This window comes from Sylvia atricapilla, chromosome W (assembly GCF_009819655.1).
Source record: "Sylvia atricapilla isolate bSylAtr1 chromosome W, bSylAtr1.pri, whole genome shotgun sequence".
NCBI lineage: Eukaryota > Metazoa > Chordata > Aves > Passeriformes > Sylviidae > Sylvia > Sylvia atricapilla.
In genome coordinates this window covers 8012612-8027430 of record NC_089173.1, presented here as the reverse complement: position 1 = coordinate 8027430, position 14819 = coordinate 8012612, and the positions used below count along the sequence as shown (strand labels likewise).

The 14819-nt window shown below is 46.0% G+C and overlaps 1 protein-coding gene across 1 annotated transcript in view; it reads left to right on the top strand.

Moving 5' to 3' along the window:
• Window positions 1-14819, top strand: part of LOC136373305 (transcription factor RFX3-like) — a 215638-nt gene that overhangs the window by 35671 nt on the left and 165148 nt on the right. The window lies entirely within an intron of this gene.

Below are 14819 nucleotides of genomic sequence, written 5' to 3'. Positions count from 1 at the left end.
ACGCATCTCTTGCAGGCCCGGGACTTCTCCAACTTCTCAGATCAGGTCAGGTCCGGAGCCGGTTCAAACCTTGGGGGCGGGGGGAGGGGGAAGGAAAAAAAAACCCAAACAGAAGCAGCGGAAAAGCCAGCGGCAGGGGCAGCAGGAGAGAGAGAGAGAGAGAGAGGGAAAAAAAAGAGAGAAAGGGAAAGAAAGCAACAGAAAAACAACAGCAGCGAAGCAAGCAAAAAGCCAAAGCAGAAAAGCTGACAGCAGCAGCAAAAGCGAAAGCAAAAAAGCTGCAGGCCCCTGCCAGAGAGGGAGGGGCAGCTGCCAGACACAACAATGTATCCAAGATATGGGATGGATATATGGGACAGGAGGCAGGTCAACCCAGAACATTCCACCCCTCATCCCATATCGTGGATACACGATTAAAACTTTCATCTCACTTACTCAGACCTTTAACACACATTTCAGTCCATCTTACTTGCTCAGACCTTTGACACTTATACGTTTCCTTCTGTTTTACGTCTAACTGATCTAATGCGCAGACAATGGTAGTAACATTCAGCACATATCAATCTTACCCCATATTCAGATCTCCCTGAGGTACAAATCGTATTCTTCCATCTTTCTGCATTATCCACCATGTACAACCCGGTCCTTGAGCAGAGACAACTCCACGGATGGGTTTGCCTGTACTCGAGTCAGGGTTGATCCATACTGTCTTTCCCAACAAACCTCTAACATGGGCCACTGGGACTTTATCTCCATCTACTATATTAAGGTGCTGGGACTGAGCAGGACTCGCTCGGTTGGTGGAACCTCGAGTGTTAACTAACCAGGTGGCTTTTGCTAAATGCTGCTCCCAGTTTTTTAAGGACCCTCCACCCAATGCTTTCAGGGTGGTTTTTAACAGCCCATTGTACCTCTCCACTTTACCCGCGGCTGGTGCATGGTAGGGGATATGATATACCCATTCAATACCATGTTCCCTAGCCCAGGTTTTAATAAGATTATTTTTGAAATGAGTCCCATTGTCTGACTCAATTCTCTCGGGAGTGCCGTGCCTCCAAAGGACCTGTTTTTCAAAGCCCAGGATGGTGTTGCGGGCTGTAGCATGAGACACAGGATAGGTTTCCAACCATCCTGTGGTGGCTTCTACCATGGTCAGCACATGACGCTTGCCTTGGCGGGTTTGAGGCAGTGTGATGTAATCAATCTGCCAGGCCTCCCTATACTTGTACTTAGACCACCGCCCTCCATACCAGAGAAACTTCATCCGCTTGGCTTGCTTAATGGCAGCACATATTTCACAGTCACTGATAACCGGAGAAATGCTGTCCATGGTTAAATCCACCCCTCGGTCTCGTGCCCACTTATAGGTGGCATCTCTACCTTGGTGACCTGAGGCATCATGGGCCCATCGTGCTAGAAATAACTCTCCCTTGTGCTCCCAGTCAAGGTCTATCTTCAACTCCCCTATCTTTGCAGCTTGATCTACCCGCTGATTATTGTGCTGCTCCTCATTAGCTCTACTCTTGGGGACATGGGCATCTACATGGCGAATCTTCACAGGTAGGTTTTCTAACCGGGCAGCGATATCTTTCCACTCTTCAGCAGCCCAAATTAGTTTTCCTCTACGCTGCCAGTTCGCCTCTTTCCATTTCTTCAGCCATCCCCACAGAGCATTGGCTACCATCCAAGAATCAGTGTATAGATAGAGCCTGGGCCACTTCTCTCTCTTTGCAATATCTAGGGTCAGTTGAATGGCTTTGAGTTCAGCAAATTGACTGGATCCACCCTCTCCTTCAGCAATCCCTACGACCTGTCGTGTGGGGCTCCATACAGCTGCCTTCCACCTCCGACCCATCCCTATGACACGGCAGGAACCGTCGGTGAATAAAGCGTAACATATTTCCTCTGCTGGCAACTGGTCGTATGGCGGAGCTTCCTCAACCCGGGTCACTGGTTCTTGTTCTTCATCTGCAACACTGAAACTTTCACCTTCGGGCCAGTTTGTAATTACTTCCAAAATTCCAGGGCGATTCAATTTCCCAACTTGAGCGCGTTGTACAATGAGGGCAATCCACTTGCTCCAGGCAGCACTGGTGGCGTGGTGGGTGGAGGGAACCTTTCCTCTAAACATCCACCCTATCACCGGTAGTCGGGGTACCAGGAGGAGTTGTGCTTCCATACCTATAACCTCTGAGGCAGCCCGAACCCCTTCATAGGCTGCTAGAATTTCCTTTTCTGTTGGAGTATAGCTGGCTTCCGACCCTCGGTAACTTCGACTCCAAAACCCCAGTGGTCAGCCTCGAGTCTCCCCAGGCACCTTCTGCCAAAGGCTCCAGGACAGACCGTGGCTCCCGGCTGCAGAATACAGCACGTTCTTCACGTCCGGTCCCATCCTGACTGGGCCAAGGGCTACCGCGTGAGCAATCTCCTGTTTGATCTGAGTAAAAGCGTGTTGCTGCTCAGGGCCCCACTGGAAAGTGTTTTTCTTGCGAGTTACCAGGTGGAGAGGACTTACAATCTGGCTATACTCTGGAATATGCATCCTCCAAAAACCTATGGCACCTAGGAAAGCTTGTGTCTCCTTCTTGTTGGTTGGTGGAGACATCGCTGTGATCTTATTGATGATATCAGTGGGAATCTAACGCCGTCCATCTTCCCACTTAATTCCCAGGAACTGAATTTCTCTAGCAGGTCCCTTGACTTTGCTCTTCTTGATGGCAAAGCCAGCTTTCAGGAGAATCTGGATAATCTTCTCTCCTTTTTTAAACACTTCATCTGCAGTGTTCCCCCACACAATGATGTCATCGATGTACTGCAGATGTTCTGGAGCCTCACCCTCTTCCAATACAGTTTGAATCAATCCATGACAAATGGTAGGACTGTGCTTCCACCCCTGGGGCAATCGATTCCAAGTATACTGCACACCCCTCCAGGTGAAAGCAAACTGAGGCCTGCATTCTGCAGCCAGAGGAATGGAGAAAAAGGCATTGGCGATGTCAATAGTGGCATACCACCTTGCTGCCTTGGACTCCAGCTCGTACTGGAGTTCCAGCATGTCCGGCACGGCAGCACTCAGCGGTGGAGTCACTTCATTCAATGCCCTGTAGTCCACAGTCAACCTCCATTCTCCGTCCGACTTGCGCACAGGCCAGATGGGGCTGTTAAAGGGTGAGTGGGTTTTGCAGACCACCCCTTGGCTCTCCAACTCACGAATCATTTTGTGGATGGGAATCACTGCATCTCGAACTGTTCTATACTGCCGTCGATGCACTATAGAAGTGGCGATTGGCACCTGTTGATCTTCCACCTTCAGCAATCCCACAGCAGATGGGTCATCCGATAGTCCAGACAGGGTGTTCAGTTGCTTAACACCCTCTGTTTCTACAGATGCTATTCCAGATGCCCATCTGAATCCCTTTGGGTCTTTGAAATACCCATTCCAAAGAAAATCTATGCCCAGAATACACGGGGCCTCTGGGCCGGTCACAATCAGGTGTCTCTGCCAGTCCTTTCCAGTCAGGCTCACCTCAGCCTCCAACAAAGTCAACTCTTGTACTCCCCCTGTCACCCCGGCAATGGAAATTGGTTCTGCCCCCACATGTTCCGATGGCACCAAAGTACATTGAGATCCAGTGTCCACCAAAGCCTCATGTCTCTGTGGCGCCGATGTGCCAGGCCATCGAATCCACACAGTCCAAAACACACGATTCTCCCCAACCTCTACCTGGCTAGAGGCAGGGCGCCTCTAAGACTGATTATCTTTCTTTCCTTGGACATATGTCCTAGAGGTTCCCTCCAGCGGATCAGACATATCATCATCGTCCCGGCTGCAGACAACTGGTGCTGCTCTCTGTTTAGTAGGACTTCCTCTTTGAATCCTACCTTCTTTCAATTTACGCACCTGTTGTGCCAGAGCAGCAGTGGGTTTTCCGTTCCACCTCCTCATGTCCTCCCCAGCTTCACGCAAGAAGACCCACAACTCAGTTCGCAGAGTGCGCCTTCTCTCCCCAACAGAGGTATGCCCGCGTTGAACACCAGGGTCTCTAATTTGAACGGCCAAAATGTGGAGGAAGTCCTCCCTAATCTCTTCCCTGAGTTTTTTGTGATTTTCCTCTAATTTATCTTCCAATTTCTGCAGTCGTGTTTCCACAGCTGCAATCCTGGCGTGAGTTGGGCCATGTACTGCATCAGCATATGCTCGAAGCTTCCTTGCCATATCGAGCATGATTTCATGTGTCTCCTCCCGCTTCATTATTGCTAGAGCAGAAGTGTATTCAGATGGTCCAAGTCGTACAAGTTTTCGCCACATCACGGGTGTACATGGTACCAAGTCTGGGTTCCTAGTGTTTAGGTCATCTGAGAAGATAATCTCCACCACTGCCATTTCTCTCAAGCGTTGAATCCCTTGTTCTATGGTCTTCCACTGGGTCTGCTGCATGTAGAGATCGTCTGCACACAGGTATCTTTGTGCCACACTTCCCAGGACTCATTCCCAGAGACTGCAAGGGGTAGCCTCCCTCATCATTCCTTGGTCAATAACTGGATCATGTGACAGGGAGCCCAAATGCCTTGCTTCAGTGCCATCCAGAATTGTAGCTTCGCCTGCAGCATCCCAGAGACGGACTAACCAACTAATTATAGACTCATCTGGTCGTCGGGTGTAGTCCTTTCTCAAACCTCGAAGGTCCTTCAGGGAAAAAGCATCAATAGTGGGTCCTGATCTTGTGCCAGCTGGTTGGACATTTGATCTTAGGCCAGTTGGTCCGGCTCCCAATCGGGTGTCAGTTAGTTCGGCTTCTGATTTTACGTCAGTTTGTCCAGCTTCTGGTTGGGTGTCCTCGGGCGGCCTTGAGGGCCCTTCACCTTCATCATCATCATCCTCTACTGGTCGATCAGTCTTTCGTGCTCTCTTTGCCCCGGCGACTGCCAGTGTCTTAGACTCCCTGTCTGCTTTAGCTGTTGGCCTGGAGCCCAGGATATTAGCTGCAGCCTGAGTGACTGGGGTGGTAACTAGCTTATCTCCCTGTTCCCTTTCTTTTATCTGCTGTCCTTCAGTATCTAGCAGAGTACGGTAAACATATGCCAGGGCCCAGCTCACTGCAATAATCCTCTTCTCTATAGTATTACCACGGTACTTCTCTTTCAAATACTTTGCCACCTCAGCTGGGTTCTGAATTTGTTCAGATGGGAAGTCCCAGACTATAGGATCAGAAAATTCCTTTAAAATTTGGCCTATATCTTCCCATTTCCCACTCCACTCAAGATTGCTCTTTGCAGGCTTTACCCCTAAATCAGGAGTCTCATTAGCCCTTTTAGAAATCTCAGCTTTCATTTTATATAAACTGCAGACAGTATAGAAAAGACTTACTAGATTAAATGCCAGAAAGATGGTCTCTTTAACACTCAGGGGAAACTGAACATTTTCTAATAGAGATGTAAACAATTCAAAGGAGAAGAGGGAAGACAGAGGCTGAAAAAACTCTCCCCCTGCTTCTCCCCTAACAAACTGAATGCACCACCATAAGAACGAACTAAACACTCCTGGAACAGATTTAAGCGTCTTAACAGCCCTCCTATAAAGCATCACAAGCAAGCCCAGCCCAATGAATATTCTGGTTAGTGCCCCACGGCCCCAAAAACTACGTATTAGTAGCAATACCAGAGCTTTTCCTAAGTAAGGGAATAACCCTAGGTACCACAGAGGTATTAAGACCTCAAAAACCCTTGGGGACTAGAAATATTGGCAGGCTTTCACCCCGAATGACATTATGAATCCAGAAAAAAACAGCCCAATACACCCACAAAACAACTAGAACCACCAATATTATTATTAAGGTTTTTCCACTTTCTCTGGCCCTTTCCCGGCCAATGCACCAAAAAATGTCCTGGTTTGGAATAAATTAGGGAAGAACCTCCAAAAGGAGTCCCCTAAACCAAAACCTCCACCACCCCTTCCCCTTCCCCCCCAGCCCTGGGTTCGGGAAGGAAAATACCTTGGAGGAAAAGTGGAAAAACCGGTTTATTGACAATAAAAAAAAAAAAAAAAAAAGAACACTCCCCAACACCGAAAGTGGGAAAAGGGGTTACTGTGATGAGGAGGGTGCGGCGACACGTCTCTTGCAGGCCCGGGACTTCTCCAACTTCTCAGGTCAGGTCAGGTCCGGAGCCGGTTCAAATCTTGGTGGGGGGGCAGGGGGGGGGGGGAAGGAAAAAAAAACCCAAACAGAAGCAGCGGAAAAGCCAGCGGCAGGGGCAGCAGGAGAGAGAGAGAGAGAGAGGAAAAAAAAAAGAGAAAGGGAAAGAAAGCAACAGAAAAACAACAGCAGTGAAGCAAGGCAGCCAAGCTAGCAAAAAGCCAAAGCAGAAAAGCTGACAGCAGCGGCAAAAGCGAAAGCAAAAAAGCTGCAGGCCCCTGCCAGAGAGGGAGGGGCAGCTGCCAGACACAACAATGTATCCAAGATATGGGATGGATATATGGGATAGGAGGCAGGTCAACCCAGAACAAGGGCCCTCTGTTCCCCTTAGAAGGCAGTCACGTATGGCAACTACCTTTCTTCTCCTCTTAGCAGAGGTGGTCATGATGCAGGGAGTAGGTTTCGTTGTCCTAGATGGTCCCTTCATCCCAGAAGGACCTTCCTCCACCTCATCAGTTGACTGTCCTTCTGGTTCCAGGGCTTCATACTTGTTGTAAAAAGTGCCAGTCCTACTTGTCATGGTCAAGTTTTCAGGCAGAGGAGCCTTCCTTCCAGTATGGACAGTGACCAGCTTCCAGCCTTCCTGTTCAACAGACCTTTGACTAGCTACTTGACAGGGTTCCAGGTTGTCCTGGTTCTGGCCAGGAGGGGCATGGCTAGGACCTGGAGGTTGTTCTATACCACCTCATGTCATTATCAGGAGTGGGAGGAAGGAAGGACCTGGCTACACTTGGTGGGTAATTAATGCAGAAAGATGGAGAAACCCGTTGTGTACCACAGGGAGACTTAATTTTAAGTGAGAGCAGTGTGTAAGGTTTCATTCTGTATGTATATATGCATTCATCTGTAAGAATGTATTGATTTAGGCATGTTGTAGATGGTAATAGAATAAGGGGTGGATTGTCCTGGGTTGTAGTTTAGGATGTATTCTATCACCATCTTTAGTTAATGGCCCATCAATGCCTTCTGCATGACTCAGAGGGAGTTATCTCTCTCTTTAATGGGCCATCAAGGCCCTCTTCCATGACTCATCATCCCATTGTGAGATGCTCCGCCCATGGGGAAGAGCCAAGCATTCTCACCTGGATATAAGCTGGGATTTGGGACAGTAGAAGCAGCCCTCACCCACTGGATTCCCAGAGGACCGGAGCTACCAGACCTTTCTACAAGATTTCTGTTTCAGGAAGACCACCTCGTCTGGACTGTTTCCATCACCCTGATCAGGTTGTATTCTGACTCTGTCAGTGGTTTTTCTATTTGTATTTATTTTATTTTATTTTATTCTATTTTATTTTCCTTTTCTTCTCATTAAATTTTATTTCTGACTTAGAGCCTCTCACTTGGTTTGTTTTCAAAACCACAACAAACTCCTTGCAATTTCATTTGTAGATAGCACCTTAAAAGGATATGGAAGGAGGAGCTGGCTGATGTGACATAGCTTGTAGTCCTGTCATCCACCAGTAAGCTGTATTTTAGTATGGCTGATAATTTACCATAGAAAAATTTAGGTCGTAAGTGACTTCCAGAGGTTATCTAGTCCAACCCTCTGCTCAAAGCAAGTCTAATTAGATCAGGTTGCTCAGGGACCTGTCCCATAAAGTCATGTACAGCTCCAGGGGTAGAGTTTGTGTACCCCTCCAAGGATAGGGGAGGTTCCTGAGGACCAGAAGAAAGCAAATGACACTTCAATCTTCAAAAAGGGCAAGAGGGAGGATCTGGGGAAATACAGGCTGCTCAGTCTCACCTCTATTCCTGTGAAGATGATTGAAAAAATAATTCTGGAAGCCATTTCCTGGCACACAAAGGACCCAGGGTGATTTGGAGTAGTCACCATGGATTTACAAAAGGGAAATTATGCTTAGCCAACCTGCTAGCCTTCTACAATGAGTCAACTAGCTTGGTGGATGAGGGGAGAGCAGCAGATGCTCTTTATCTTGACTTTAGCAAGGCTTTCAATGCTATCTCTATAACATCTTCGTAGACAAGCTGACAAAGTGCAGGTTAGATAAGTGGATAGTGAGGTGGACTGAAAAGTGGCTGAACTGCCAGGCTCAGACAGTTGTGACCAGAAGCCTCAAATCTAGCTGGAGGTAAGCATCTTGTGGTGTTTCATGTTTCAATGATCAGCCCATTGGGCCAATACTGTTTAACAACTTCATTAATGACCTGAACAATGTGACAGAGAGCACCCTCAGCAAGTTTTCAGATGGTACAAAATTGAGAGGAGCATTTGATAGACCAGATGGCTGTTGTGCCTTCAGAAGGATCTCAACAGACTGGAGAAATGGGCAGACAGGAACCTCATGCAGTCTATCAAAGGGAAATGCCAAGTCCTGCCCCTGGGTAGGAATAACATGATGCACCAGTACAAGATAGGGACTGACTGGCTGGAAAACAGCTTTGCAGAGAAGGACATGGGGGTCCTGGCAGAAAATAAGCTGAATGTGAGCCAGTAATGTGCCCTTGCATCAAAGGAGGTCAATAGTATCCTGAGCTGCATTAGGAACAGTGTTGACAGGAGGTTGAGGGAGGTAAACTTTTCTCTCTACTCAGCACTGGAGAGGCCACACCTGTAATACTGTGTCTAGTTTTGGTCTCCTCAGTACAAGAAAGACATGGAAATACTGTAACAAGTTCAGTGAAGAGCCACTGCAGTGATGAAAGGATTGGAGCATCTCCAACAGGAACAGCTGGTGAAAGAGCTGGGACAGAATTATAAAATCATAGAATCATTGAGGTTGAAAAAGACCTTTAAGATCAGCCAGTTCAAGTATTAACCTAATAGTGTTGTCTAGCACTAAACCATGTCCCTAAGTGCCTTGTCTTTATGTCTTGCCAAATGCCTTCAGGGATGTTGACTCAGGATGACAGAATCACAGAATAGGTAAGGTTGGAAGGCACCACAGGGGTTATCTGGTCCAACCTCCCTGCTCAAGCAGGATCAGTCCAGAGATCATGGCACAGGACTGTGTCCAGACAGTTCTTGAATATTTCCAGTGAGGGAGACTCCACAAGCTTTCCAGGTAATCTGTTCTTGTGCTTGGTCACCAACACAGTAAAGAAGTTCTTCTTCATGTTCTGGTGAAACTTCCTGTGCATCCATTTCTGCCCATTGCCTTTTGTCCTATTGCTTGGCACCACTAAGACCCTGGCTTCATCTTCTTGGCACCCTCCCTTCAGATACTGATAGACATTGATGAGATCCCCTCTCAGTCATCTTTTCTCAAGGCTGAACAGGCCTGACTTCCTCAGCCTATTCTCATAAGAGAGATGCTCCAGTCCCTTAATCAACTTTGTAGCCCTTTGCTAGACCCAGTCCAGGAGGTCCATGTACTGAGGAGCCCAGAACTGGACACAGCACTCTAGGTGAGACTTCACTAGAGCTGAGTAGAGTGGCTGGATCACCTCCCTCCACCTGCTGGTAATGCTCTTCCCAATGCACTCCAGGATACCATTGGCCTTCTTGGCCACAAGGGCACTGCTGGCTCATGGGCAGCTTGTTGTCCACCAGGATCCTCAGGTCCTTCTCCACAGAGCTGCTTTCCAGCAGGTCACCTCCAGCCTGTACTGGTGCCTGGGGTTATTCCTTACTAGGTGCAGGACCCTGCACTGGACTTTATTGAATTTCAGACAGTCCTTCTCTGCCCATCTCTCCAACCTGTCAAGATACTTCTGAATTGCTACACATCTCTCTGGAGTATCAGCCACACCTCCCAGCTTTGTGTCATCAGTGATCTTGCTGAGGAAGCAGCAAACTTGCTGAGGAGGCATCTACCCTGTCATCTAAGTCATTGATTAATAAGTTAAACAATACTGGCACCAGTATTGAACCTTGGGGGACCCCTAGTGACAGGCCTCCAACTAGACCCTGTGCCACTGATCACCACCCTCTGGGATCTGCATTTCAGACAGTTGCCAATTCACCTCACTGTCCACCCATCCAGTCCACACTTCCTGAACTGTTTAGGATTGTATAGTCTACAAAAGAGAAGGCTCACAAGGGATCTTATCTGTGTCTAAATACACTGTGCATTAAAGACTGTTGTGGTTTAACCCCAGCCAGCAACCAAGCCCCATGCAGCCACTTGCTTACTCCCCCATCAGCAGGATCAGGGAGAGAATAGGAAGGGTAAAAGCTGGAGAACTCATGGGTTCCTCCCAACTTCCCATGCATCCCCAGCCTCCTCGACAGCTTGGCAGTATGAAAAGCAGAAAAGGCCTTGGCTTTGTGTAGCCCTGCTCAGCAATAACAAAAATATATCTGTATTATCAACCCTGTGTTCAGTACAAAACAAAAACAACCCCATACCAGCCACTGGGAAGAAAATTACCCTAGCTGAAACCAGCACAAAGATGGAGCCAAAGTCTTCTCAAGTGTGCTCAGTGAAAGGATGAGAGATGATGCACACAAACTGAAATGCATGAACTTCCATCCAAACATAAGAAAAATCTTTTTAACTCTAAGCGTGGTCAAACACTGGACCAGGCAGCCCAGAGAGGTTGTGCATTCTCCATGGTTGGAGATATCCAAAACCTGACTGGACAATTTCCCAAGCTACTTACTCTGGTTGATCCTTCTTTAAGCATGGGCTGGGAAGGGATTTGGACTAGACAAGCTCCAGAGATCTCTTTAACTTCAACTACTCTACTATTGTATGTTTCTGTGATTACACTTGAAGTCACCTCAGAGAAGGTGTCATTTATACAGGATTGAAAATAGCTACAAGTGTAGCTGAGGCTCTACATCTAAAAATATTAATCCAACTTCATAAAGATATTATTCTTTGTTCCACAGAAAGGAATAAAAACCTTGGTATTTACAAGAATTATACTGGACTGTAAACAGAAAATTTCTTTTTAATATTTAACACTACAAACAAAAATACAATAAATGATTTAGGAAGGAATCTAAACTACAGACACCATTTCCTGGAAGATCAACATGGACTTTGCAACTGATAAGATGTTAAACCGGGTGGATCCCAGACATCAAATTGGGATGGATGCAGGAATTGATAGAACTGTACAAACTGATTAAGGGAATTACAGGGGAAAGAGGAAGCAGGGAGGGACAGAGAGGAGGGACAGACAGAAAGGGGGATAAAAGTTTTCTGTCACAGGTAAAATGGAGCCAGTCAGTATGCTTGTCTGGCTGAGCCCTGTGCCTGATCACTGCAGTCTGTCCTATTTTCTTATATTTCTTTTTAAATGTTTTCTGAACTATTGCCCTGCTTAATCTCAATCTCTGTCCTCTGTGTATGTGTTGTGGCTTAACCCCAACTGGCAACTAAATACCACACACAGCTGCTTGCTCACTTCTCTTTGCCCTGACCCCCATTGTGACAGGAATGAGAATCAGGAAAGAAAATTAAACTTGTGGGTTGAGAAAAGAACAGTATAATAATTGAAATGAAGTAAAATATAATAATAATGATGGTAATATGGTAATACTACTGCTAATAGTTGTAATAAAAATGAGCAGGAGAGAGGAAGGTAAAACCCAAGAAAAGGAAATGATGCACAATACAAATGCTCACCACCCACTGACCAAGCAGCAATTGGCCCCTTCTGGCTAACTCCTCCCAGTTTATTCACTGAGCATGATGTTCTATGGTACAAACTATCCCTTTGGGCAGTTCAAGGTCAGGTGTCTGGAGTATGCTCCTCCCAGTTTCTTGGGCAGGTCCTCCCTGGCAGAGCATGAGACACTGAAAAGCCCTTGACTCAGGGTAAGCACTGCTCAGCAACAACCAAAACATCCATGCGTTATCAACATTACTCTCATACTGAGTCCAAAACACAGCACGGTACCAGCTACTGAGAAGAAAATGAATTCTATCCCAGCTGAAACTAGGACAGTATACATGCTGCAAGGAACAGGTGCCAGCTGCTGGTGAGACCCATGTATGTGTGAGTGAAATTTGGTGCCCAGCTACTGGAGTCAGACTAGGGGGTGTAGGCACCCTGGGGCCTGTGGTGTCAGCTACAGGAGTGAGTGACGGTTCTACCAACAGTAGTTGGACAGGCCATAGCTCTCTGAATCATCATCTTATGGTTTGGGTTGGAAGGGACCTTTAAAGGTCCAACCCTGCTGTCATGAGCAGGGAATCTCTTTATGGTCAGGTTGTTCCTAATGCCCCCCAAGATGAGGTTTGTCTTCTTGGTTGCCAGGGCTCACTGCTGACTCATACTGAGCTTTCTGTCAATCAGCATGCCCAGATTCCTTTCTGCAAGGTTACTGAAGATTACTCTAATTCTTGTTATGTGTAATTGTGATAATTTGACCCTGGTGGATGCCAGGTACCCACCAAAGCTGCTCTATCACTCCCTTCTTCAACTAGACAGGGGAGAGAAAATATAATGGAAGGCTCATGAGTTAAGGACTGGGAGAGATTACTTGTTGATTACCATCACAGGCAAAACAGACTCGACTTGGGGAAATTAATTGAATTTATTAATAATCAAAATCAAAGCAGGATAATGGGAAGCAAAACAAATCTTAAAAACACCTTTCCTCCACACCCCTCCCTCCTTCCTGGGCTCTACCTTCTCCCTCCCCAGCAGCACAGGGAGACAGAGAATGGGGGATGCAGTCAGTTCATCACATGTTCCTGTTGCTGCTCAGGGAGAGGATTAGGAGTCCTTCCCCTGCTCCATGGTGGGGTCTTTCCCGTGGGAGACAGTCCTCCATAAACTTCTCCAACATGAGTCCTTCCCACAGGCTACAGGTCTTCCGGTACTGCCTCAGTGTGGATCCCTTTCCATGGAGTGCAGTCCTTCAAGCACAGCCTGCTCCACTGTGGGCCCCTCACTAGGTCACAAGTCCTACCAGCAAAGCTGGTCCAGCATGGGCTCCTCTCTCCATGGCTCTGCAGAGCCCTGCCAGGACCCTGCTCCAGCATGGGCTTCCCATGGGGTAACAGCCTCCTCTCAGGCATCCACTTGCTCCAATGTGGAGCTCTTCCATGGGCTGCAGGGGCACAGCTGCTTCACTGTGGTCTTCACCACAGGCTGCAGAGGAATTTCAGCTCTGGTGCCTGGAGCACCTCCCCCATCTTCTTCACTGTCCTTGCTGCCTGCACAGTTGCTTCTCTCACATGTTCTCACTCTACTCTTTTCTGACTGCAATTACTTTTATGCAATGCCTTTTTTTTCTTTCTTAAATGCATTATAACAAATGTGTTATTAACATCACGGATTGTTTCACCTTTGGCCAGTGGTGGGTCTGTCTTGGAGCTGGCTGGCTTTGGCTCTATCAGACATGGAGGAAGCTTCCAGCAGCTTCTCTCAGAAGCTACCCCTGTAGCCCCTCCCCAACTCGCAAAACCTGGCCACACAAACCCAACAAAGTCATCCTCAGTCTTCTTTATGATAATCTAAATAGGTTTTCTTTGTAAGGCATTTTCTTTCAATGTTGGACCATTTCTGTGCTGTATCCAAATTTTGAATATTCCTCTTAAAAATGTCAGTGCCATCACCTCCTGTAGGGGTAAAATCCTTGTTTTTAACTCCAGTGATTACATTAACACTATCTGCTAAAAAAACTTACTTGAGTCACTTTTTCACCCTTAAAATGCTTTCCAGGGTCTTCTTTTCAGGTTGAAGCCTCTCCTTCTATCACCTGCCAGAGCTTTAACTCAGCATTTGAATATGAAAAACTTATACTGCAACTCAGTAAACCGAGGAAGGACAGTTTTAAATAATGTGTAGTCATTTACAAGCTCCTGGCAGGACTTGGACTTATTTTAATGAGTTGTTCCTGAAGTCACATAAATGAGTGAGAAAAGTTTCTGTTGATTTGCATTATTAAAAAAGATATCTTGAGGGCAAGTATGGTAAGAGAAAACTTTTAATATTTTAGTACATAAGGATTTGAACTGTTTCAGGGAAGAAAATTAAAAGAGAAATTTCTTTCTGGTATTGCAAATTTTACCCACTGTGTTCTTGCAGTACACTATTCAGCGTATGTTAGTTCTTTCTGAAAGCTGAGGGTATTGAAGGTACTATAATTTACTTGTACTGTGATTACTACATAAATTACTCTTTTTGTTCTTCAGAATTGTGATGATTTAGTTGGAAATATTTCCATCATTCAGTTTTATTGCATTGATGATTGCAAGTCTTTTTGTGAAGGCATGCTTAATTAAGAAGTAAACATTTATATGCGCAGCTTCTAGAATTAATTATTTTTGTGTGTATAGGTAGCTTAAAGTGTATTTTCTTAATATGGTAAAAGGTTTTGAGTCTCCTCTCAAAATTTAATAATAGTTGCAGCTAATGCATACAAGTGTAGTTAGAGAAGAATCAGGACTGTGAACAGATGTTGTTTTAAAAGTTCTTTACTTTAAAGCAGTAAATACTTCTTTAAAGCAGCTTCTGACTTGATAAATGCATTTGCTATTACAAAGCAGACTGTAAACTGTTAGAAAAAAGTAATGAAGTCCAAAGCTTATTCTCTTCTTGATGTGCTTCAAGCCCTAAACAGACCTTTAGATTAGACAAAGTAATAATATAATATATAATATGAATTTCTAATATTTTAAGCCAAAGCAACATTTAAAAAAAAGAAAAATAAATATCTCTGTGTACTCACGTAATAGTATATGAAACAATCTTTAGCTAATC